A 24423-nucleotide genomic window follows, 5' to 3' on the forward strand; every position below is an offset into this window, starting at 1 on the left:
AAAGTATATCTCAGAAAAAAAGTATGACTCATATATACAAGACCCCAAAAGGCTTGGCACTAAACTAAACAAACTAAAGAAAGTGTGAGTGGTTCTCGCTCATGTAATACTCACCATGACGATTCTACAGAGGTAATGATGTGAAAAGACAAAAATTACAGCTCCCTGTTGTCTATCTTGAGACATCCACAGAAAAGCATAGGTCACGGGACAGGGTCAAAGGTCAGAAAATTAACCTTCTTAAGAAATTTATCAGTCCTCCACAAACAAATAAGCACAAAAACCTGCCGAAAACAATTCAGCAACATTATAATGTGAAGGCTGGGAACTAATGCAGACCTACTGTGGCCAGTTCCCTAAAGTTATGTTTCTGTATATGGCAAAGGGAGAAAAAATAATAATAAGAACCTGCTGTTAGCATCTCCAGTGTAAGAAAATGCCCAGCTTGTATTAAACACAGTTAAGAGCTGCGTCATTATGTGTTCTTTTCGATGATTGTGGTCTGGATTGAATCAGAAGTTCAAACTGCTGCCAATTACACTACTAAAGCTGGTAATTTACAGACAGAGTAGTTAAAATTACACACAGCTCAACATGCATTTTTCCAAAAAGAAAGCTGAAGGTTAAAACTATATATAGTTGGCATTCAACACTTTTGGAAAGTCGACATGCCCTGCGGTGTGACATTTGAAATTATGCATGGAGCTTTTATGACATTTCATGCCGCAAAGACTACATGGAATATTTGTACTTTTAAAAATGAATTTGTCACACCAAAAGACCCTTTAAATATATACATATATATACACTTTCCCTTAATGTTCATGGACATGTTATGCATCAACTACCCATTTACATAACATCAACAAGTGTTCTATCCTTCAGACTAAAGCAAACAAATTAAAATACAATTGTTTTGTAATAGGGATATTCACGTAACTGCAGTGAAATAATGTTGGCGAAAGAAAATTGTGACAAAAAGAGGCATTCCTCCACAGAGCATCTCCAAAAACATTTTTACTGAAAGATCTGCTCGTCTCGACGGAGCGATTACTTTATTCCCCTGAAGCATCAGCATTCATGAAGTCTTTACAGTATCAATTACAAACAACTTAAAATATTTGCGGCTGCCAAAAGCTCATGGGAGATTGTATTAGAACAATGAGCATGAGAGGAGAGAACTGCTTGTGGTTTTATGTTGTGTCAATATGAGTTATGATACTTGGTTTAGGTTTGGATGTTCGGGACGTTGGCCAGAAGCTACTACATAAGATGCCCATGTTGTGCCCATGTTTCATAAAAGTGGGTTGAGGAGAGAAAAATCCAAACCACAGTTAAAGGTGGAGGAAGATGTTCACAGTGAAGTTTCAAAACGCCACGGATACAACAAACACTGAGTGTGATCACAAGAGAACATTCTCTGAGACAAAGACTGACAGAAAAAGTAACACTTCTTCTATTGTGCAAAACTTTAACAGCAATTTGTCAGCATTGATTTGCAAAACTTCACGTGGGTTGCTATGGTTGCTTTTGGAAATGTGTGTCAGGTGCTAGAGTTAATGGGTGTTTAAAAATGAATTATGGCAGGGAATTAGATGAAGGCACTATTGAAAACTGTGTTGTGGGAGTACCAAACATCAGGGAGTGATACATTTCATGACACATTTTCACATGAGCGGGCTCGCTTTACAGTGCACTGATTAAGTTCCATTTAAAAGGAAATCGTTTTTAAAAAGCTCCCAGTGAAGGATGAAAAGACTTGCTCTGTAATTGAAAAACCCATGTCTCTTTCGCCAGGAATTTTTGAAGGTTGATCCAGTTGGATTGTAACAAATGTCACCAGTAAGTATCATTATGTCCTTTACAGCTGGAGAAGACAGCCACAGTCTTTCTTTGGACTTCCCTTTTGGACATATTGTATTCCCGCTTCTTATGCTCCAATTAATTGGGTTAAAAATGGAAGGGCGTAATATCCATTGACACACACATGCATCGTTAAAATCAGTTTGTGCATCTGAGACAGTATAACCATGGAGATGAGGCTATATTTTCCTCATGAAATTAGCGCTTTGACACTTCATCAGCTAATATTTATAACACAAGGAGAATGGATTACTTTCTGAATTATAATAAAAAACTCCATCCAAGTTTCCACACCTTAAGGCTAGAAATACACTATAACTTTCGCACAGATTTTTGTCGCGGTTTGCAGTCTGGAAAAGTCAAATGCAAATCAAATCCAAGTCTAATCTAGTCTGCACATTTTGGGCAGTCGGAGTTGATATATTTCACAGAAAAATGAGTGGTGTATGATGGGCACAAACTTAGATTTTTTTTTTAGTTTCAGACTTATTCCATGCAGGTTTCTTGGTAAATTAGCTGTGAAAGTGTAGTAGTGTAATGTGTGATCCTCAGTTGTTTAGTGTAAGTCTATTTTTTCTCTGTAACCATTTACAAAGTCACATGATTATAAAAGTTGATTATATTCAGATTATAATGGTTGCACAGTGTAGGCCAGCCTTAAGTCTTAATCAAATTCCTGACTTCCTGTACGCTCCCCCCCCCAAAAAATGGTACAAAAGCTGTCACTGGAGTATTGTCACGCCCCTAGATTGTCTTTGCTGTGTTTTCCCTCCCCATGTGCTCTGTGACCCAGTTTCTCCCTCGTGTTGATTGTTCATGGATTTCAGGTGTTTCTTGTCATTAGCCCCTCGTTTTCCTGTGTATTTAGCCCCAGTCTGCGCAGTCTGTGTTTATCGGGTCTACATGTTGGATTACGTGTGTTTACCCCTGTTCCTGATGTGGATTATCCCATGTGTTTCCATGATTAAAGACTGTTAATGCACTTCGTGTCTCCATCGTTCCTTCTGACAGCGTATCGTGACAAGTATACTTTCAAAAGGTACTAATACAGTGTTTTTTTATTACTGTAATACCAGTTTCTTTTCTTTTTCTTATTGTATTACAATTTACATGACACTGGCAAGTTTAAGGCTCTGATGCTTACTATGCATATTAGAAGCTGTTCGTTCAGTTTTTTTTTTGTTATATGATTAGTCTCTAATTTGATTGGCCAACCTCATTCCAAGAGTGCTGATATTTAGTATAACAACACTGGGATGTGTGAATGCTTGTGTCATTCTGCTTGTCTGTGTTTGCAGTATTCCAGACCAAAATATGTGAGTTGTGAGGAGTGGAAGCAGAGAGAAGTGTAATGTTTGTGTGGAGCACAGAAAGCCAAGGCATCTGTGTTTTCTTCTGCTCTTAAATCGTTCAGAGTGGGGTTTCTCACATTAGCAAGTGGGAAGATGAAACTGATGTCATTTAATTTCACTTATATACTCCATTCCAAAAAAGTGTGTAAATATATATATATATATATATATATATATACAATATGAATAAAACAATAAAATCACACTCCTAACATCACATATTATCATTATAGTGCTACCTTTATGTCTACCAAAATATTGGTGCATCCCTAAGAACAACGGCTTTGAAAATAGCCTGAAATCACAAAGCACTGTGTTTAACTCTCTTTGTCAGTCTTTGTGTTAAGCTCAGTCCCTTCCATAATGTTCTGGATGTTGATGGGCCCTGTGGGGGCTCTATCCAGCTGCAGGCAGCTCCAATCCACACTCATTGAAGAGGAGGGGTGGCACACAGACGTGTTCTAATCACTGCTGCGATGACACCAAGCAGAGAGCAGTGCTTCAGTCATTTACAGCACCACATCTCTCTTGTTCTGCCCAATTTGCTCACATAGTTTCAATGAGACTGGCATGCTGGCATGATTCATCAATATGTTTTGAGGTGTCTACGGGCTAAGTTTGTTTTCATTGGCTCCCTCGCCTTCCAGGTGCAATGAATCAATCACTGCGTGAAGTCCTGATGTAGTTACGCAGTTGCACACAACATAAAAGACACCGCAGGTTTGACCAGAACAACCGGTGACTTGAAAAATGGCAACAGACATGTATTGTTAATTATGGGGAAATATTATTGGCCCATGCCCAGACAACTTTATGTGTTTACTAAAATTTGCATATTACATGCATCTTCACTGAACACATCTGATTAATGTTGACTGATAATTCATTTGCATAGACAATATAAAAGAGGCCATATGCTGAAATGCAAATGGAAATTGGTATGTCAAAACTTTTATACAACAATGAAAAATATGTTAAATATAAAATGCACAGTCAGCCGATCATTACCACAAAATAAACACTGATGCATGCATACATAATGTAATAAACAATTATCATATTTTATTTTTGAAGTTTTGATGCTGCCAGTGTTGACAAGGGAATACGTCTATTTCAGTATAAACAATCATTTTTACTTTGGAACGCTAATTATGATTGGCCAATAGTGGCATTCTAAAGTCAAGTATATTTCTGGAGTGACCACTAAACTGCATAACTCAACACAAAAATGCTTCTTTTACAAATATATTTCTTCAACAACTTATTGTTTCATATATTTTTTTTATATTCTACATTTGTTTCCAAAAAATGAATGAAGAAGAATAAAAGTTAGTGTTTTACTGTCACTAGTGTTCATTTTAGCTGGAAACTGCAGTGAATTGTATGCATAGGTATGCTTTGGAGTTTTAAAGAAATGTAGGTAGAGGCCTTTTTTTTTTTAGGTAGAGGCAGGAGTGTACATTGAAATCCTCGGTCACCATCCACTACATGGAAATGAGTGACCAGTACAGTTCTTTCAACTATAGCCCTATATTTAAGCAGATGTTCAGAAAAAAAAAAGCCAATTTTCGCTCAAGTCGCTCAAGGCAACAACCAGCTACTTTCATGGACATATGGCACTTTCTTATGCGTATTACACAGCTACTTGACAAACAAATAAATACATGAAAATGAAAATGCTTAGTTATTTAATCTGTAAATTTGTCTAAATCATCATTTTTGAAGAAGGACTACTTTTCTAGATGAATGAACTTCTGGTTCTGCATTACTGATATAATTCCTGTGTGTGCTGTTTGCCCCATGCTAAGGGCCCCTTTATGGTATCCTTGTTCAAATCATGTGAAAGTTACTGGGTTGCTAATGTTAAATGCTCAGTGAAGTATAAAGCTGTGCTCACCATGATTTCACACTAGACATGCATTTGTCAGTATGGTGGAGTGGGTATTGCCGTTCCCAAAGCATTTCTGACGCAGCTCGAATTCCCTGAAGGGGAACGTCTCTAAGTTACGTATGTAACCATGGTTCCCCGAGGGGAACGAGACGCTGTGTCAGAAATGCTTTGGGAACGCCTCTGAGTGACTGTGTCCCGAAGCATGTGTGAAATCAGTCCAATGGAATGGCGAGACGTCACGGGCAAGGTGACGTAGTGTAGCATTTGGACCAATCAGACACACAACTTTTTGTTATATTTAACAAATAATATCTAACGCCCCCTCACCTAACCAAAGGGCCAATTACGAGGGTCTATGGACCCTTCCCCCGAAATGCACCTAACACCTCAGAAAGGCAGAACAGGCCTCTGGTTCCATGGTAACCAATCATGATATCACTGGTTTTATGACTCCCCCAGGAATGTGAGTAGGATTAACCCACTCTTTGTCCCCATAGGAGAGGCAGAGCAGAAATTGACTTTTCTACTAATTAATTCATAGGAAAACCTTTCTTTGAATGAACACACATATCCTTCAGGTCATTGGGTATATTATTGTCATCGTGTATTTTGTCTTTGATATTTTTAGACTATTTTAGTATGCTTGTGAGGGAACCCATTCCTGATCATCCCTTTTCACTATATGTAATCTTACCTTGTTTAGTATCTATGAATTTGCCTTCTTATGATCGAAACAAGCGTGTATACTATATGTTGGTACATAGGCAATATATATTAGGGCCCTGAGAATCGTTAGTAATTTCGATTTAAGTCCATTTGCAAATTACCATGCTTAGAGAACAAAGGGGTCGTAAACCCTCCAGCAATTGCCACCTCCCGCTAGGAAATTTCCATCTCTCTCATTGGACAAGCCCATCTTGAAAGGCGGGGATCTTCTCCGACCTTAAAGGCCACACTCTTTTCCATTCACCAAAGATTCTCTGACTCAAACTGGTTCTTTTTCATCAACCAACTTCAGCAAAGATCAACTTGAACCTTCAGATTGCATCAGGAATCTCTTTCAGGATGCCGAGACTCGCAAGTATCAAACTTAGTCGTTTTAATTGATGCATTAAGTATCAGTTACACCTTTTTACGAAGGTGTGTTTGAACTAAGAATCTGACGCTTCCCTTAGGTGTAGATCTGCTGAATATGCAAATGGTTCCATAAATGTCATTCCTTATGTCTCTTTCTGTACTGAGCTAAACTTTAACCCTTTCCTATACCAACTGTATGTGTGTGTGTGTGTGTGTGTGTATGTGTATGTTAGACCAGTTTATGTGTGTATGTAGGATGTTAGACCAGTTTATGTGTTTATGTAGTATGTTAGACTAGGTTAAGTGTTTATGTAGTTAATAAAACCTTACTTGTATCACACTTGACGTGTTCATTGTTTGCTCATAACCGGAGTCACTAATCATGCAGATTTACGCTACATTTTGTAGAATTGTACAGTAAGAAAGTTATTTCCCTTAACCAGGAAATTAACGTTCTTAGAATTGACAAGACAGTTGACCCTGAGAGGTCAGCTAAATATCTACAGTGGATCTAAAATATTCATAATTAATCATAACTAGTTATGGTTAATTATTCATATTTCCTGTTGTGAGCTAAATTCGCTACAGTAGAGACCAGGAAGCTTAAAAGCACATGCAAAACAAACAGCGTTAACTTCTGGTAAGTCAAAGCAATCCGCTCACAGGGATGCAGGAAGTTTGGCAGGGAGACGCAGCGTCCCGTTCCCCTCGGGGAACCATAGTTACATACGTAACCTAGAGACTTTCCCCTTCAGGGAATTCGAGCTGCTTCAGAAACGCTTTGGGAACGGCAATACCCACTCCGCCATACTGACAATTGCCTATCTAGTGTGAAATCATGGCGAGCACAGCTAAGACTGAAGCACCTGAGAGTCTGGAGTGGTACCCAAGTCTAGATTGTAAATCACACAAATGTGAGCGGAAAGGACCAGTCCGCCACATCACACACATCTTGCCACATACATCCTTAAGTTGTAGGGGGTCAACCCTGCAGAGAACCGTCCATGCAGGAACTCCAGAACTGAACCAACCGGGCAGTTAACTGGGACCAGCTGACAATTTACACACCATAAAGTGAACACAACCCACTTCAAGGAGTACAGTTTCCTCATGGAGGGAGCTCTGGAGTGGAGTATGGTCTCAACATCCTCAGTTGAGAGACCAGATCAGAGGTCAAACCCATAATACCAGGCATGGAAGAACGATACCATCCCTGACTGAGTCAGAGGGTCCCATCTGATTGGAATATCCTAGGGAGAGCCATCAAGGAGGGTCACAGGTCCAAGAGCAAATCTCGAGTCGGCCAGAACAGGGCTACTAGAAATAGATGGACCCCGTCCCAGCAGACTCTCTCCAGAAGCAGAGCAATCGGGAAAAAGGTGTACAGACGCAGCCTCAACTGCATCTGTACCATGGTATCCAGTCTGAGAGGAGCTGGATGTGAGAGAGAGAACCAGAGTGGATAATGTGAAGTCTCAAAACGCACACAGATCCACCGCCTGCTCCACCACATCGGGGTGGAGCCTCCATTCCCCAGGCCTCAGCCCCTGTCTCGACAGGATGTCTGCTCCCAGATACAAGTGCCCAGGGATGGTGAGAGGAGTGAGCGGAGTTTTCCCTGAGCCCACAGGAGGATCTGGTGTGCCAACTTGTATAGTGGGCACGAGCGCAGACCCCCAATGGTTGATGTAGGAGACCACCAATGTGTTATCTGTGCGGACAAACACATCATGGCCCCTCAGGTCTGGAAGGGAGTTTTTCAGTGCATGAAACAGCCAGCATCACCAGGCAATTTAAGTGCCAGTGTGAGATGGTGGCCTTCCCACAGACCCTGGGCAGAGCGGCCACTCATGTCCGCTCCCCAGCCTGTGAGGGAGGCATCCTTTGTTAGCATTACATGACAACAAAGAGCCCCCAACACTGGGCCTTGTGACAGAAACCAATGCTTCCTCCACATGTGTAAGGCACGTAAGCATCGCCGCGTAACCTTGATCATGCAAAGTGGGTTGCCCCTCGGGGGAAAAACTTTGGTCCTGAGCCACCACTGCAAAGGTTTCATGCACAGCAGGCCAAAAGATATAACGCTGGATGCTGCTGCATTCAGACCCAACAGACTCTGGAACTGTTGAGTGAGTGACTGGCCTAGCCTCACACTGTTTACGGCTGTGGGAATCAAATCACGCAATCATAGGGTCACAGAATCACGGCCTGTTTCAATGTCAGCATCTTGAATGTGAACATTTTGACAGAATGATTCAGTCTGCACAGACCTAGAAGCAGAAGCAATCCTCCATCCTTCCATGGAACAATGAAGTACCGGATGTAGAACCCGGACACCCTCTTGAGAGGAGGAACACATTCTGTGGCCTCCTTGCTCACGGGAGTAACTACTTCCTGTTCTGCTACCAGAGCCTGCTTGGTGCACACCATCTGCAAGACCCATTGAGACAAATTTGGCAGAAGTTTCCACGCTGCCAAAAGGTCTACTAAGGGAACTAGTCTCTTGAGATTGGCCTCTGTTGTATTTAGAGTAGTCAGTTTGGCGCCCTGAAGTGGATTACCGGCAGGAAACGACCAAACTGACAGCTCTAGTGCCCTCATCTGAGGGGATGAGCATTCCCATGCCGTACCATTGCCGGGCAACAGCTTGGAACTTCGCTCGTTGAAGCCCACTGAGCCCTGAAGCACCGGTGGTGGCAGGGGTATCAGTGGTGCTGAGGATGCCAGCCCCTCGGGACTGGCATCTATTATAGCTAAAGAGTTAATTTGGTGTTCTGAAGTGGATGACCGGCAGGAAGCGACCGATTTATCCACTCTAGCAACCTCACTTGAGGGGACAAGTATTCTCGTGCCATACCGCTGCTGGGTGGCAGCTAAGAACAGTACTTGCTGGAGACCGCTATGCCCCGAAGCACCAAAGATGGCGAGATTAACAGGCCGCCTCCTGAGGAGAGACGGGCACCATATAATGAGGTGTGAACCATTTTTCTCCAATTAAGGAAATCAGTCTCTCAAGACTGATCTTTTGAGCAACCAGCTCGGTGCCCTGAAGCGGATGACTGGGAGGGACAAACTAAACTGGCTGCTTCATAACCTCCTCAGAGGATGCAATCCTCCCAGTGCTGCCACATTTCTGGGCTGAGAAGAACACACGGTCTGAAGTGCTGCCTGTTTTTCTTGCTCTCCATATATTGTTGTGATTGTGCACTGGCACTGACAAACAACCGAATTCAGACTGACACACACACAGAGAGCTTGCTGAAGACACAGAAGCTTTGTTTGTTTTGGATGCACTTTTAAGCTTCCTGGTTTCTACGTCACCCCGCCCATGACGTCTCGCCATTCCATTGGACTGATTTCACACATGCTTCAGGACACGGTCACGCAGAGGTGTTCCCAAAGCATTTCTGACGCAGCTCGAGTTCCCTGATGGGGAACTTTTCCCAGACATTATTAATAAGTTTTTTAATGTGACTCATAAACATCCATTGTAAATGCCTTCCTGCAAGTTACTTTTTTTTATTATGAATGAATATGTGGTAATCAACAATATTTCACAGATGATGTTAAAAAATAAATAATTAATTAATTAATTTACCCACTGTATGTGCAATGATCAAAGTTTATATGTGAATTAAAGACAAAATAAATTTGTTTGTCATATAAAGCAATCATGTATCTTTAAATTCAATTCATAAGTTACTTTACATATAAGTTACTTTATATATTGCATTACAATCTTTTTGTACTTTTTGAAATGAGATGTTGGTCGCATGGACTTTCAATGGATGGCAAAAAAGAGTGAGAGAAAATTAAAAGTATTATAATTTAAAAGATCTTATGGGTTTATAGAGTTGATAGAATTTGAGAGTGAACCAACCCTTGAACTTGTACTGCATCCAGAACTTTCCTTTAACAGTAGAACTTACAAAAAAATCTAACCCAACCACCAGCCTCAGTGCAACAACACATCCACATGACCTCTTAAGTGGGCAGCAGTTGTTCAGGCTTCACTGCTCAACAAACCTAAGCGCACCCATATGTTTTTTGACCGAGTGTGGCTCCGTACGGCTGCCCATCCCACTGCAGAACACCACACAACTGACAGCAAGAATGAAGCCATGCTCCCTCCATGACCAAAACTCAGCATGTGGAGTACACTGGAATTCAGCAGTGCAAGCAACAGAAAAGAAACCAATAAAAAGAAGGAAAACAGTCAAAAGCTTCACCATCCTGGTGGCTGTTTTATAGAGAGCGTGTGGCAAATTAGCACCAAACTGACAGAAAAGAAATCCTCTAATTGGTGTGGAATAGTAAAAAACTGTGAGAGTTGTGGTGGTTTCGTGCATCGTGTTAGTCAGAGGGAGGCCATAGAGGGCAGGAAAGAGTTAATGCTACAGTGGTGCTGTACTGCATGGCTCCAATCCAAATGAAATATCAACAGCATGTCCCAGAGTGCTGAGAGAAAAGCACGAGACAAGAAAGGAGCTAAATGAGCTAAAAGAGAGAAAGACAGGAAAACAAAAAAAATGGAGCAGTGCAATGGAAAAAAGAAAACAAGGAAACAGAGAGAGACACCACAAAAGATGATTTGGAGTGTGGGGTGATCTTAAGACCTGAAACACATGGAACAAAACATGTGAGACATCAAACTTTACTTTATCTGCTACTGAAAATAGCAATATTTCCATGAGATGATTACTAGAATGTTCTGTTTGCTGATAGTCACTCTGTATTTTATGAAAATTATTACACTACATTATCACTCCTCCTAAATCCACCTGGAGACCAAAACTAAATAATTCACATAGATAAATATATTAAACAAAATAATATAATATACATATGTGCTGTAGTAGAAATAGTAGTAATAGAAGTATTACCACTATATATGTCCAGGCAGAAGGATGTTCATTTAAAAAAATTAACAAATAAATAATAATAATTAAAAATATATAATTTTTACAGTTTAAAAGCTATTCTTGTCACCATTAGGATTAGAGTTATCATATTTATGACAACATGTAAAAGTTCAAAATAGGTGTAACATGCAGAGAAAGCAGGCAAAGGTGAGGATCTAAGTGCAAGGAGTAGTTTAATAGAGAAACAGATAAACATCAACAAAAACACAGGGAACAAGGAACTTCAAACACAAGCATGAACATGGATTCACACAGCATAAGTGAAACACTAGGACTTTATATATACAGGGGCTAACAAGCTTAACAAGGTAAAGAGAGGGCATGGTTAGTTGTCTGAGGAACTATCAAGGGAGCTACAAAGGCGAGGCTAACACAAGGGGAACAAACAGACACAATAGGAACAGGGAAACACTTCAACAAAAGTCCAAACATCAACACGGAATATATAACAATAGGCTCACTGAAATAACCTCTATCTATATTTTAGCAAAACTCCAAAAACATACCCGTATAATTCACTGCAATTTCCAGCTGATACAGTGTGGCAGTAAAATACCAACAACTTTTATTCCTTTTCAAATAAATTATGATTCCAATGACAGATCATTGATTTTTTTTCTGTGGCTTTTTGCACAACACCTCAAAACACTTTTATAATAATGCATGATTTGTAAACTAACACATTTTGACGTTTAACGTGCTCCATATGTATAATTTTTCTTTTTCTTGTTAAGTAGCTCACCTGCATGGAACAGTTTTGCATTTGCAATGTGCTCGGGTATGAATCCCATATGATGCACACAAAAATGCTACAGCAAATGCATTTTTATCTACATTTGCTTTTTGTAACATTATTTTTTAGGTTTAGGTTTCAGTTTAGGTGGTACTCTTATTTTCAAACAATAGAGCAGGGGTTTTTAAACCTGTCCTGGAGCACCCCCAGCACTGCATTGCTTTTAATATAAACATTGAGAATGTTCTGTTTGCTGATAGTCACTCTGTATTTTATGAAAATTATTACACTACATTATCACTCCTCCTAAATCCACCTGGAGACCAAAACTAAATAATTCACATAGATAAATATATTAAACAAAATAATATAATATACATATGTGCCGTAGTAGAAATAGTAGTAATAGAAGTATTACCACTATATATGTCCAGGCAGAAGGATGTTCATTTAAAAAAATTAACAAATAAATAATAATAATTAAAAATATATAATTTTTACAGTTTAAAAGCTATTCTTGTCACCATTAGGATTAGAGTTATCATATTTATGACAACATGTAAAAGTTCAAAATAGGTGTAACATGCAGAGAAAGCAGGCAAAGGTGAGGATCTAAGTGCAAGGAGTAGTTTAATAGAGAAACAGATAAACATCAACAAAAACACAGGGAACAAGGAACTTCAAACACAAGCATGAACATGGATTCACACAGCATAAGTGAAACACTAGGACTTTATATATACAGGGGCTAACAAGCTTAACAAGGTAAAGAGAGGGCATGGTTAGTTGTCTGAGGAACTATCAAGGGAGCTACAAAGGCGAGGCTAACACAAGGGGAACAAACAGACACAATAGGAACAGGGAAACACTTCAACAAAAGTCCAAACATCAACACGGAATATATAACAATAGGCTCACTGAAATAACCTCTATCTATATTTTAGCAAAACTCCAAAAACATACCCGTATAATTCACTGCAATTTCCAGCTGATACAGTGTGGCAGTAAAATACCAACAACTTTTATTCCTTTTCAAATAAATTATGATTCCAATGACAGATCATTGATTTTTTTTCTGTGGCTTTTTGCACAACACCTCAAAACACTTTTATAATAATGCATGATTTGTAAACTAACACATTTTGACGTTTAACGTGCTCCATATGTATAATTTTTCTTTTTCTTGTTAAGTAGCTCACCTGCATGGAACAGTTTTGCATTTGCAATGTGCTCGGGTATGAATCCCATATGATGCACACAAAAATGCTACAGCAAATGCATTTTTATCTACATTTGCTTTTTGTAACATTATTTTTTAGGTTTAGGTTTCAGTTTAGGTGGTACTCTTATTTTCAAACAATAGAGCAGGGGTTTTTAAACCTGTCCTGGAGCACCCCCAGCACTGCATTGCTTTTAATATAAACATTGTTTATATATATATATATATACATATAAACAATGTTTATATTAAAGGCAATGAAAACAAATATAGTGAAATTCACCATGTAGGTTATGGGCTATTATGTGCAAAAGATGGGGCTAAAATTTACATTCATTACATTCTAACATTGAAACATTACAATCTAAACACAAAAACAATGCTTTTTTAAATGAGAAGATAAATTCACTAAACTAAAAATGAAATGAAATAAAAAACAAAGGCACAAATTAATTGTATTATATTTGGATTACCCCATTACAATAGTCATGGCACATTTATTGTCCAACTACAAATATTTAAGCAAAATGTATATTTTAGTCAGAATTATTGCGCTCCTATTTTATTGTGCTCCGTCTGTTTGGCATGCATGCCCACAGAGGCGCTCCTTCACTGAAGTCTTTGAAAATTAGCAGAGACTCACATGCAGAAGGCTTATGCACTCCTGACAGCAAAATGGAAATATTTCCATGACTTTCTAACATTTACAGATGCAGAACATATCTGTGAAATATAAGTTATGCACTGAGGAAAACAGCACATCTCAAACACATTAAACAGTGCAAGTATCCTCTCATTCAGCAGCAGCACATGTATATATATATCTTATTAATTATTTAAAGGCCCTTAATATAAAGCATGTCTCATGTTTAGAACAAACTGGATTAGGCCTATGCACTTTCCCTGTAATTAATTTTTTCAGATGCGCTCGTAACAAACTACTGTATATCGGTATAAATGGTATTGCCTCATACCATATCGTTTATAAAATATATATTGATATATTGTACAACTCTATATACTACCCAGCCCTATTAATCAACTTCCAGGACTGCATGTACACAGGACATCTGTACACTGGGGAATTTTTTTTTTTTTAAATGGCAACAAGCTGATGCTAAAATCAGTTTAGGATGTAACAAAGTTGAGTTTTGTGGCATCAAATTTTTGAAAAAAAAAAAAAAAAAAAGATTTTAGTATCAAGTGAACTAATATCTTCTTTTTTTTACCCACCATTAAACAACAAGCAAAAACAAGCTTAACTCTCGTTGGCCACTTTACATGGCTGTCAGACTGTCGCATCCTGTTTAATACAGCAGTTTTAGGCTAGAATAAGCTGTGAAGTGGACCACAATGTATGCCAATAGTCAAAAGTCTGGGTATGTGAGACAACATTGTGGCCAAAAGTATTGGCAGTGACACAAATTTAGTTTTTTGCTAAATTTGCTACTTAAGCTGTTGTGGTGTTCATTCACATTGTTTCTAGATTATGTTACTGCCAATACTTGTAGAAACAATGTGAATGAACACCACAACAGCTTTAGCTGCAAATGTTGCAAAACACAAAATGTATGTCACTGCCAATACTTTTGGCCATGACTGTATTTGCTACTACCCACCATCAACCACTAACAACTGCCTGGGGAACATAAATACACCACCAATCATTACTTATAGCCAGATTATAGAGTTGACAGGCCTGCTGAGATTATGTCAGGGCAAGCTCTTACAAGCTGATGGGATCATATTAGACCAAAGGATCGAGAGAGCAAGAGAGAGAGAGAGAGAGAGAGAGAGAGAGAGAGACTAAGACCCAGCAGGGTAGATGGGTTTTAGGGCCTGGGTTTTTCTTGGCACTCTCAGCTCCATGTTTATCTGGTGCATGTCTAAGCTCTGCAGATAGCACTGGAGAAACTGATACTGGCAGAAAAGGGAGGGAGAGGGGAATTCTGCTGATCACAATAAGGCCTCTTTTCTCTGAAAATGGTATCAGGTTCAATTAGGGAAAGGACAGGCTTGGCTTTCTTTTTATAGTTGAGTGCCTAGGGCTGTGTGACATGTAATTACATCGTAATATAACCTGAGAGCTTGTCTGCAGTTTACGGTCTGCTAGTTAATTACAGTGTGTATGATGCTACCATAATGTTCGAGTGTTTTACTGCACTGATAATGGTGATAATTTCAGTGTATTTTGGAACCGGATGGAACCGACAAAACATAAATACAGTGGCTGCCAAATGCTGCTCAGATTCTTGATTATGTTTTAAACTCGCCCTTGAGGTCCACACTTTGGTGAACGCATTTGGGACAGTCTTAAAGACATTGTGGTGTGAATGTTCAAGTCAACATAAATCAAACTAGACTTGATTTCCTTTCTTAATGCACATTCCAGGTCTTGTACACCTTAACATGTCTTAACCAGTAGCTTCAGGAAACCTACACAATGGGGAGAACATACAAACTGCATAAAGAAAAGCCATTAATTAGATTAATTGAATAATGAATAGAAACTGAATAATTATACAAATATGTTGTAAAGTATGTTACTGTGAAGTAACTGTTTGCAAATAACATTTTTATTTTCAGTGCACACTCACATTTACTCTTACTATATACCTCATGCTGTACTGTACACCTATGTTGAAAAAGATTAAGTTATGAAGTACATGAACACACATAAATAATTGTTAATATTTTCAATTCAAGAGGGCAGAGGGCATCATTGACTGACAGCCAAAACCTTGATCTAAATTCACCCAATTTGAAGCATTTGAATATACAAAAAAAATATTACAATACATGCTTCTGTTACTCTATTGCTCTATGTTATATTGAAATTCAAAGCTTACCATGCATCATCTTGGAAATAAAGCTTCATATCTTTAAGTCTACCGTACGTAGTCAGTGATATTTTTTCTGTATAAGTTATGATGCTTGTATTTTAGATCCTGAATGAGCAGCAGCTATTTCAGACTATTCAAGACATTTTGCTTGCATTACAATTTCCATAGGAGTAAAATGTTATGTATATGTTGCTGAATTATTAAAAATGTAACCAGCGTTTAAATCAATAACTGCTTTAAAATGCATGCTGTTAACAAAATCATTGTTGAAACATTTGCAGTTAGCCTACTGTATGAATAAAAACAATATGACAACACAACATAATTACATAAACAGTGAATAGCCTGCACAAAGCGAATTAAGGTATATGTGCATATGTTGCAAAGCATAAATATTTATTCAGATTTCAGAATGAGCACTTTGTCATTTGTAATATATGTTGAGGATCTCCTTACGTTGTTCATCATGTTCATCTGATGTTTGCTACTGTAATGAATATGAACATAACTTTTTAATAAGCAAGGGAAATTCCCGGTTATTTAACAAATAACCATTTACATGTGTTGTAATAATGTACTGGGAGTCTTCAGATATAAAAACAGTGACTCGTTAGGTGATGTTTTAATTAAAGGGATCCTATTATGCTCTTTTATAAAGCCTTGATTTTGTTTTGGGGGTGTACTAGAACATGCTCTCATGCTTGGTGTTTCGAAAAACACATTATTTTTCACATAATTTACATTATTAAAATACCTTTCTCCCCAGCCTGGCACGAACGACTTGATTAGTTCCAGCTTTGATGAAGGCCCACCTTCTGAAAAACTAAATGTGTTGTGATTGATTAGTTTTCCCAGTGCGTTGTGATTGGCGAACAGCTTAGACGGTGTATCAGTACTCCCTTGCACGCATGGTTATTGCAAGACATATTAGAGTCGTAACGTTTTTGTTGTTTTTTCAAATTCCATAATTTAACAATCTAAATTATGTTTTAGATACGATGTCAACAACCGCTTAAAAATAAGTGCATTCACTATGTACAGATAAGTGCAACGGTAATATTTATTATGTTTATTGTTCTTTAATTCTAACATTATAACATGAATTGCAGTAAAACTGTTATACAGTTGAATTTATTTATACCATAGTCTCATAATTGAAGTGTAAATTCTGCAGTTTACATCATTGTCCAGTATTGTACTGTCAGCAATTTATAAAAAAAAACAGTGTTTCTTCAACATGGCGAAAACTTGATGCTACAGCAGCTCTTCTTCTTCTTCGTTTTGTCTGATGCACTTACTCTGCAGCAGCTCTTCTTCGTCATCGTCGTCTTGTCTAATGCACTTAACCAAGCGTTCTAATCACGACCTCGCCCCTCCCCACCCCCCAACCATTCGAATTTCCGTAGGCGGGAATTATTTTAATTACATTCTAATGGACCGCTTTGTCACATCACAATTGGGCAGTCGTGGCCAAATGGTTAGAGTCGGACTTGTAACCTGAAGGTTGCGGGTGCGAGTGCGAGTCTTAGGTCCGGCAGGGATTGTAGGAGGGGGGAATGAATGTACACTGCTCTCTTCCACCCTCAATATCACAACTGAGGTGAGACCCTTGAGGAAGGAACTGAACCGCCAACTGCTCCCCGGGCTTGTGAAAATTAATGAGATCACATTGTATGGGCTTATGCAAGACAGGACACAAAACCAAATCAAATACACAATTTTGGGCAGGGTCACAGTCTATTATGTTCCACACAGCACTTTCCTTACTGTATGATTAAGCAACTGACCCAGTGATATAGTCCAGATCTCCAGAGCTGCATCTGAAAGTCAAAAATTACTAAAACTATTACTTTCCCTTTGCTTCTTCCCATTTCCATGCATTTTCTGCTCCACCCTATTATATAAGTTTTGAATGTTTTCCAGAGTCACTTTTTCCTGCAGGTCCAATAAAATATCTGTGGGAAACACCTATGATTAAAAATCCATATGAGGAATCGTCTTATGCACATACACCAGCTCTGTTCCAAAACCTACAGAGTGCTACTAAGCATTTTAAGACACCATAGTTGTGCTCTCAATGCAAAGTGTGTTTCAAAATGTGGGCAGCAACATTATGCATGCCTCCTCCATGGTGAGGCAATCCCAGAATGCACTGCAATCATTTCAGTGAAAATAAATATTCATGATGATGGAGCAGAGATAAATGTCAATTATAAATAGATTCCATTTAATGCTTAAAAATATGCTAAGAAATATATTTCAAAATGTACTCAATATTTGCGTGCACTGAAATGCAGATTGCTATATGTAAATATATTGAATAACTGAATTATTTAAATCCTGTCAGGAAACCAAATAAAATCACTTTGAAACTACATAATTTGGTCACTTCAAAAAAACTTAATTCGATGAAGTTATGTGAAGAAATTATGTTTGTGTTACTGATTCATGTGGAACCGATGTACATGATTAAAATCAACACACTTTTTTCAGTGTATGTGATTTCATGCTTTTTATCACCTACTGCTTGTAGAAGACCAAACTGCTTATGTTGCTGTTTATGTAGAGCATTTTGAAGAAGTGACTTATAAAGTTTCATTATAATTAGGCTCATAATGCCACATTACAAGAAGGTCGTGCCACTGAAGCACAACTTCATATCTAATTTATTATTATTATTATTAATTGATTAATTAATTGATTTATTTTTAATTCTACATTTTGTTATGATATACTTGGACATAATGCAGCATCTACTTTCGGCCCACAGCCCTTAATCAAATTAGATTTTTGGCCCTTCATAGTAAAACGTGTTATCACCTCTTTTTTTTTTTCATTGAGTACTATCAAGTAATTTTAATTGAATTTTTTTTTTGTCATTGTCAGTTACATTTTTTTAATATGTCTATATAGTTTTATTAATTTTATTTCAGTTTTAGTTATTCTCGTACATCGAGTTAAACTAAATGAAAATGGTAGGCCTTGCCATCTAGCTGAAATAAAATGTTTATTTTATATATATTTTATTTCATGTAACAAAAGGTTTTTATGGTTTTCGTTTTAATTTTAGTTAACTATAATTGCCTTGTTTGAGTAGAAAAACAACCCAGTGATTTTTAGCATGCACGTGTTCTCCAACCTGCATGACCTAATTGTTCTCTCTCTCTCTTTCTCAACATCTATCTATGCTTTATCTCTCACTAACTCTCTCTCTCTCTTTCTTTCTTTCTTGCTCTGATGAGCTCAGGGTTTAATTTTGTCTGACATGTAGAGATTATCTAATACCATCAAAGGAAGCAGGAAGATAAAACGATAGTGTATTAAAATAAGTGGAGTCAAGACTTAACCATTTCACTGTGTGTGTATTGAAGGTAAAGAACTTCGGTATTTCCCGAGTAACCCGCTCAGAGCTGTCTGTGCCTTCATCCACTCCAGGCATCATAAGGGTTTAACTTCCCAGTCCCTACTCCCATTCCTGCCTTCCCTCCATCTCTCCATCTTTTCCCACACTCACATGCTCTCTAGAGGCACTGGATGCAGCATCATGGCTTCAGGCAGTAAAATCACCATGGCATTACCAGCTTTTACTGCACAATTTGAATGCCCATCTTGCAAAAATATCTGTGCATCCCACATTGTTTACATGTTTGTCAAACTGACCACACTGCATTGTAGGATACAGTATTCCTTGTAGTATGCGCTCTTGTTTCGGCAAAAATCAGGTCATGCATTTCATGAATAAAGAAAATTAGCATACTGTCTATATTATACATACAATAGATTGTGTAAAATAGCACGGAATTATGTTATTTTAAAATGAGGAATTTTCTAGCCAAATGTTACTCTGGATCACTGCTGAATCAATTATCTATTGTGTCATTGTGTAATCACTATTTTGTAACAAACAATGCATACAGTACACTCATGTAAAGCAATATATACTATACAGCAAAAACTGCCTAATTTTTTACTTTGTCACACAATGTTAAGTATATTTGTGACGAGTGGGGCGGGGCCGAGAGCCGTGGGAACGGAGCGAGGCCGGTGGAGTAAGTGCTAATGCACGACACCTGCGCCACTCACCGGTTTTGAGTCTCACGGAGGAGCTCGAGAAGGATAAAAGGAGGAGTGACGACAGTGTTGGAGGAGAGAGGACCAGGCCTGGACTTTATTTTGTGTTTTGTGTGCGGCAGTCGTCCGTGAGGGGCTGCCGCTTTACTTTCGTTTTGTGTTTGTTTATTTTATTAAAATCTTTAAATGTTCGCCGGTTCCCGCCTCCTTCTTCCCGTGACTACAAACTATGTTACAATAGTATCACACAACTCTTTATACAAAGTTGGATATAAAAGTATGTTCAGCTTTATCCGCATACATACAGTATATTTGCATAGGGCTTTACCTTGATTGCTTGTATCATTATAAAATGTAAACTAAATTTGCTAAATGCGACTATAAAACAAAGATATCTTCTGATTTTTATTTTATTTTATGCAGTACACTCTAAAAAAATATGTTTCTTTAAAGGTTCTTTACATGCAGTAATGGTTTTATTTAGAACCATAGCATTCTGAAGAACCCTTTTCTGGTACTGTTTAGAACCATTTTTCTTAAGAGTGTATATATATAAACACGTACACAGCAACTGTTTCCACACAGGTCTGTTTGCTTTTGTTCAGACAAACAGGTAGTCCAGCCATTGGCTGAGGTAGAAGTTGACATGTTGGGCTGCATACAAAAACTGGGCAACGATCTAAAATGTCAGCAGTGTAATCTTAAACTCGCAGTGAACAGGACACTGCATGTGAGAAGAGTGTATTGTACTATGACCTTGATTTAATTACCTACAAGGTTTGCATTAGTTATCTTCCCTTAAATTCTACAGAATAACATTTAGACTTAATGAGATAAATAAAACCTTGATAGTACAAAATTGTATACAGAGCTTTTGCAACAATAAGCAATTTTCAGCATATCCATCTATATTCATATGAAGACAAATTCTTACCTTCACCTTGCCAATCTTGTTGAGTTTGTCTTATCATTCAACACATTATGGTGTTATGAGATATCTAAGCTGTTTTCTCAGTAGCCTTGGTTCTGGATATATTTTTGGTAAAGAGTTTTAAGCTACAAAGTAAATCATCTGACTCAAAGATGAATCAGATTTTTTTTTGCTTCAAACTTTGCCATGATTCTGGCTTCCATAGTAACAGCAACTTCTCTGATCTTCTGAATTATGGGATTATAGCTCTTCACCAAAAATTCACCAATTACACTTGTCTTTGTCAAGGATGTAACCGAATGTTTAGGAGGGCCAGATGTAAATGTTTAAGAATAAATCAATAAAAAACTCAGCACACTGTCATGGTAATTTGTAATGTGAATTGGTGGTACACATTGTAAAAATTTATATGGAATGGCCACCTCGCAAAATGCTTACATTTTCTCATGAGATTGAACTGGAAAAACCTACTTTGATAAACCACTATTCTGAATATTGGCAGGCATGTGCCCCCATATCGTTATTAGTTACCACTGTCTGTCACCATTTATTTATTTATTTAAAGAAAGAGAAGAAATATCCTGTATTCATTTAATTGTCCTTAAAAAACATGGTAAACATAATATTAAACAGTGACATAGTACAGCAGTATATGTAAAACAGAATATACTATTCATTCATTTCTATGACATTTGAAAATATCAAAACCATCTTAAACCATTACTCTACCATACTACCATTTTTGTGAATATGTTTAGCATTATGTAGTTCTGATGAAGGCCTAGATAATGACCGAAACGTCACAAATAAAATTGGATTTCTTCAAGAGTGAGTGTTGAACCTTTTCTAATTGATATGTTTAGCATTTAACCCTCATCCGTCCCTCGGGTCATTTTGACCCAAAAAGTTTTTTCAAAAATCGTGTATTGATAGTACACGAGATTCAAGATTCTAGATACTTCTTTCACACTTGCACCGGGAATACACACACACACAAAATTTAGTGGATTCGAGGAGTTTAAATGGGTGCAATAAAAAAGTAACAAAAGTGTCCCTTGCGGGTCATTTTGACCTGAAAACTGCATTTTTCATTACATTTGATTTTTTTTATATACAAAATCTGAGACAATCCAGTAAAGATTTATACCCAAACGAAGGGCTGAGACTACAGAATATCCCCAATGCAGAAAAAACTCACATACACGCACACACACACACACATGGTACACACACTCATATAGAACACATTGTAATATTTTTCATGTTTCTGATATGACTGTCATTTTTCTTAACACAGATTTGAGTGATGTGGTGGAGACCAATGAGTTTATATCATATTTATATATTTAAAAATATATTATATATTTATTTCATATTTATGAAATTGTATGAATATGCATATATTTAGGTTATAATTCAGTTAGAATTTTTTGTATTTTGTATTTTTTTTTACGAAATTTGGATTTTGTAATGTTTCAATATATATTTTCATTCATAAACAACCAAATGGAAGCCTTAAGATTATCTCATTTCTCATGTTTCTCTTGTTTTGCTCATTTAAAAATCTTTAAATTTAAAAAAATCTAAGATTCCCCTTCAGGAACTCGAGCTGCGTCGAGTCGCTTTGGGAACGCCCTTGCGTGACCGCGTTCTGAAGCACGCGTCAAATCCGTCCAATGGAGCAGCGAGACGTCACGAGCAGGGTGACGTAAGCACCAGAAAGCATAAAAGCGCATCCGGCCGGGCGCAAACCAGCTTCTGCTCTTCCGTCCCGTTCCCTCGGGGAACCATGGTTACATACGTAACCTAGAGACGATTTTTCCCCACCAGATGGCATCACAGACACTCAGTGACTCAATTCCAAGGCCATCTGTTGGTTTTTGATGAAACAGGACTGAAATTGTCTTTCTTTTTTTTTATTTATTTATTTTTTGTGAAATAATGTACAAAAACTGCTTATTTGCTTATGTTTTCTTAAAGGGGTCATATGATGCGATTTCAAGTTTTCCTTTCTCTTTGGAGTGTTACAAGCTGATTGTTCATAGATAAGATCCCTGAAGTTGCAAAGACTAAAGTCTCAAAACCAAAGAGATATTCTTTATCAAAGTTAAGACTCTGCCACACCCCCCTAAAACGGCTCGTTCTAACACGCCCCCACAATATCCAGAATAAAAGGTAAATATTATTTTTTTTTAATCACCAAAAAAATAATAGAAAAACCTACATAAAAAATTTGATAGAAAAATTTTCCAATATAAGCTTTCTGAACCAAAAATAAAATTTGTGTCATTTTTGGCCTTCGGGTCATTTTGATCCACGAGGGACACTTTTGTTATAGGTTTGGGAGGGACGGATGAGTGTTTTAAAAATCTGAGGAAATAAAACATGTTTAAATGGTATGCCTACACAAAATAAGTTTAGATAATAATTTTTTTTCTTTCTTTTTTGCAGAATTATCAATATCGTATTTAGGTTCTAAACATTTGCTATACAGGTACCCTGTATGTCAGCGACAATGTTCTTCTCATGTATTTCAGCATGCAGTGAAATAAAGAGCGACTGACTCTTCACTTCAAAAGACAATACAACAGCTAGGCTATAAGCATATTAAAGTATGAAATAATCTTGGCAAAACCTACCTTGCCTACCTAGACCGCATTTATGAGCAGTGTGTATGCCCTGAAATGCTGTCTAGGTACAGTATATTCAATAAGCTTTGAGACGCTGCCCTTATTATTCAGCACTATCGCACTTTGTGTAAAACAACTTACAAAGTTAATCTTGCAGTGTCATGCTGCATATTCAATCCCTAAATATAACATCTCTAGCATGTGTTATCTTCAGCAGTTGTTTAGTGAAGGAGAGAGAGTAAATGAAGATCTTGAATAAATACCTGAACCTGTTGACTCCGCCCCCGCTGCCGCTCACCGCCTCAACTCCTGCCTGCCGCGCATTTCATCAGCACGATGCTGCAGTAAAGTTCCCTGTCCGCTCAAGAAAAGAGCAATAAGCGCGTCATAAAGAGCCTTCAGACGTGTTTTAGTAAAAGTTGAGTAAGAACCCCGTATGAGGCAGCGGCCATTGGAAAGTCATGTTTGCTGTGAGTCTGTGTGTGTGTGTGTGTGTGAAACCCAACACGAGTAAATGAGCCCGCCCCGTTTCCTCAAAGTCCCGTTAACTCTCTCTTCTCCATCTTTGACAGTCTCTCTCACTGCCTGTGTTTCTAATATAACAACATAGCATAACTTTCAATAATTAGCCTATATTAACAAACATTATTGTAAGATATATGCATAGGGCATAATATCAATGTGCATTAATTGTTTGTTAATGTTTCAAGAATAGCCTATTTATATTTTAATGTACATTAGCCTATACGTGCATTAATGTGAATTATATAATTATTATATAATTATATCATGTCTTACATTCGCTGAGTTTTAATTCTTGTTGTGTCTTAAAGAGGACATGCTGCACTTATGATGGCACTTGTAATAATAATAAAAAAAAAATTTACAGAA

General features: G+C 37.8%; 1 long non-coding RNA gene across 1 annotated transcript in view; it reads right to left on the reverse strand.

Moving 5' to 3' along the window:
- The window catches only part of LOC107560548 (uncharacterized), a 100067-nt gene extending 76071 nt beyond the window's left edge, over nucleotides 1–23996 (reverse strand). Inside the window, exon 1 of the long non-coding RNA XR_001605742.1 lies at nucleotides 23796–23996. This is a non-coding gene — a long non-coding RNA (uncharacterized lncRNA). The remainder of the gene's footprint in view (nucleotides 1–23795) is intronic.
- Between the last annotated feature and the right edge of the window lie 427 nt (nucleotides 23997–24423).

The sequence above is a fragment of the Sinocyclocheilus grahami genome, unplaced genomic scaffold (genome assembly GCF_001515645.1).
Source record: "Sinocyclocheilus grahami isolate Dianchi unplaced genomic scaffold, SAMN03320097.WGS_v1.1 scaffold733.1, whole genome shotgun sequence".
NCBI lineage: Eukaryota > Metazoa > Chordata > Actinopteri > Cypriniformes > Cyprinidae > Sinocyclocheilus > Sinocyclocheilus grahami.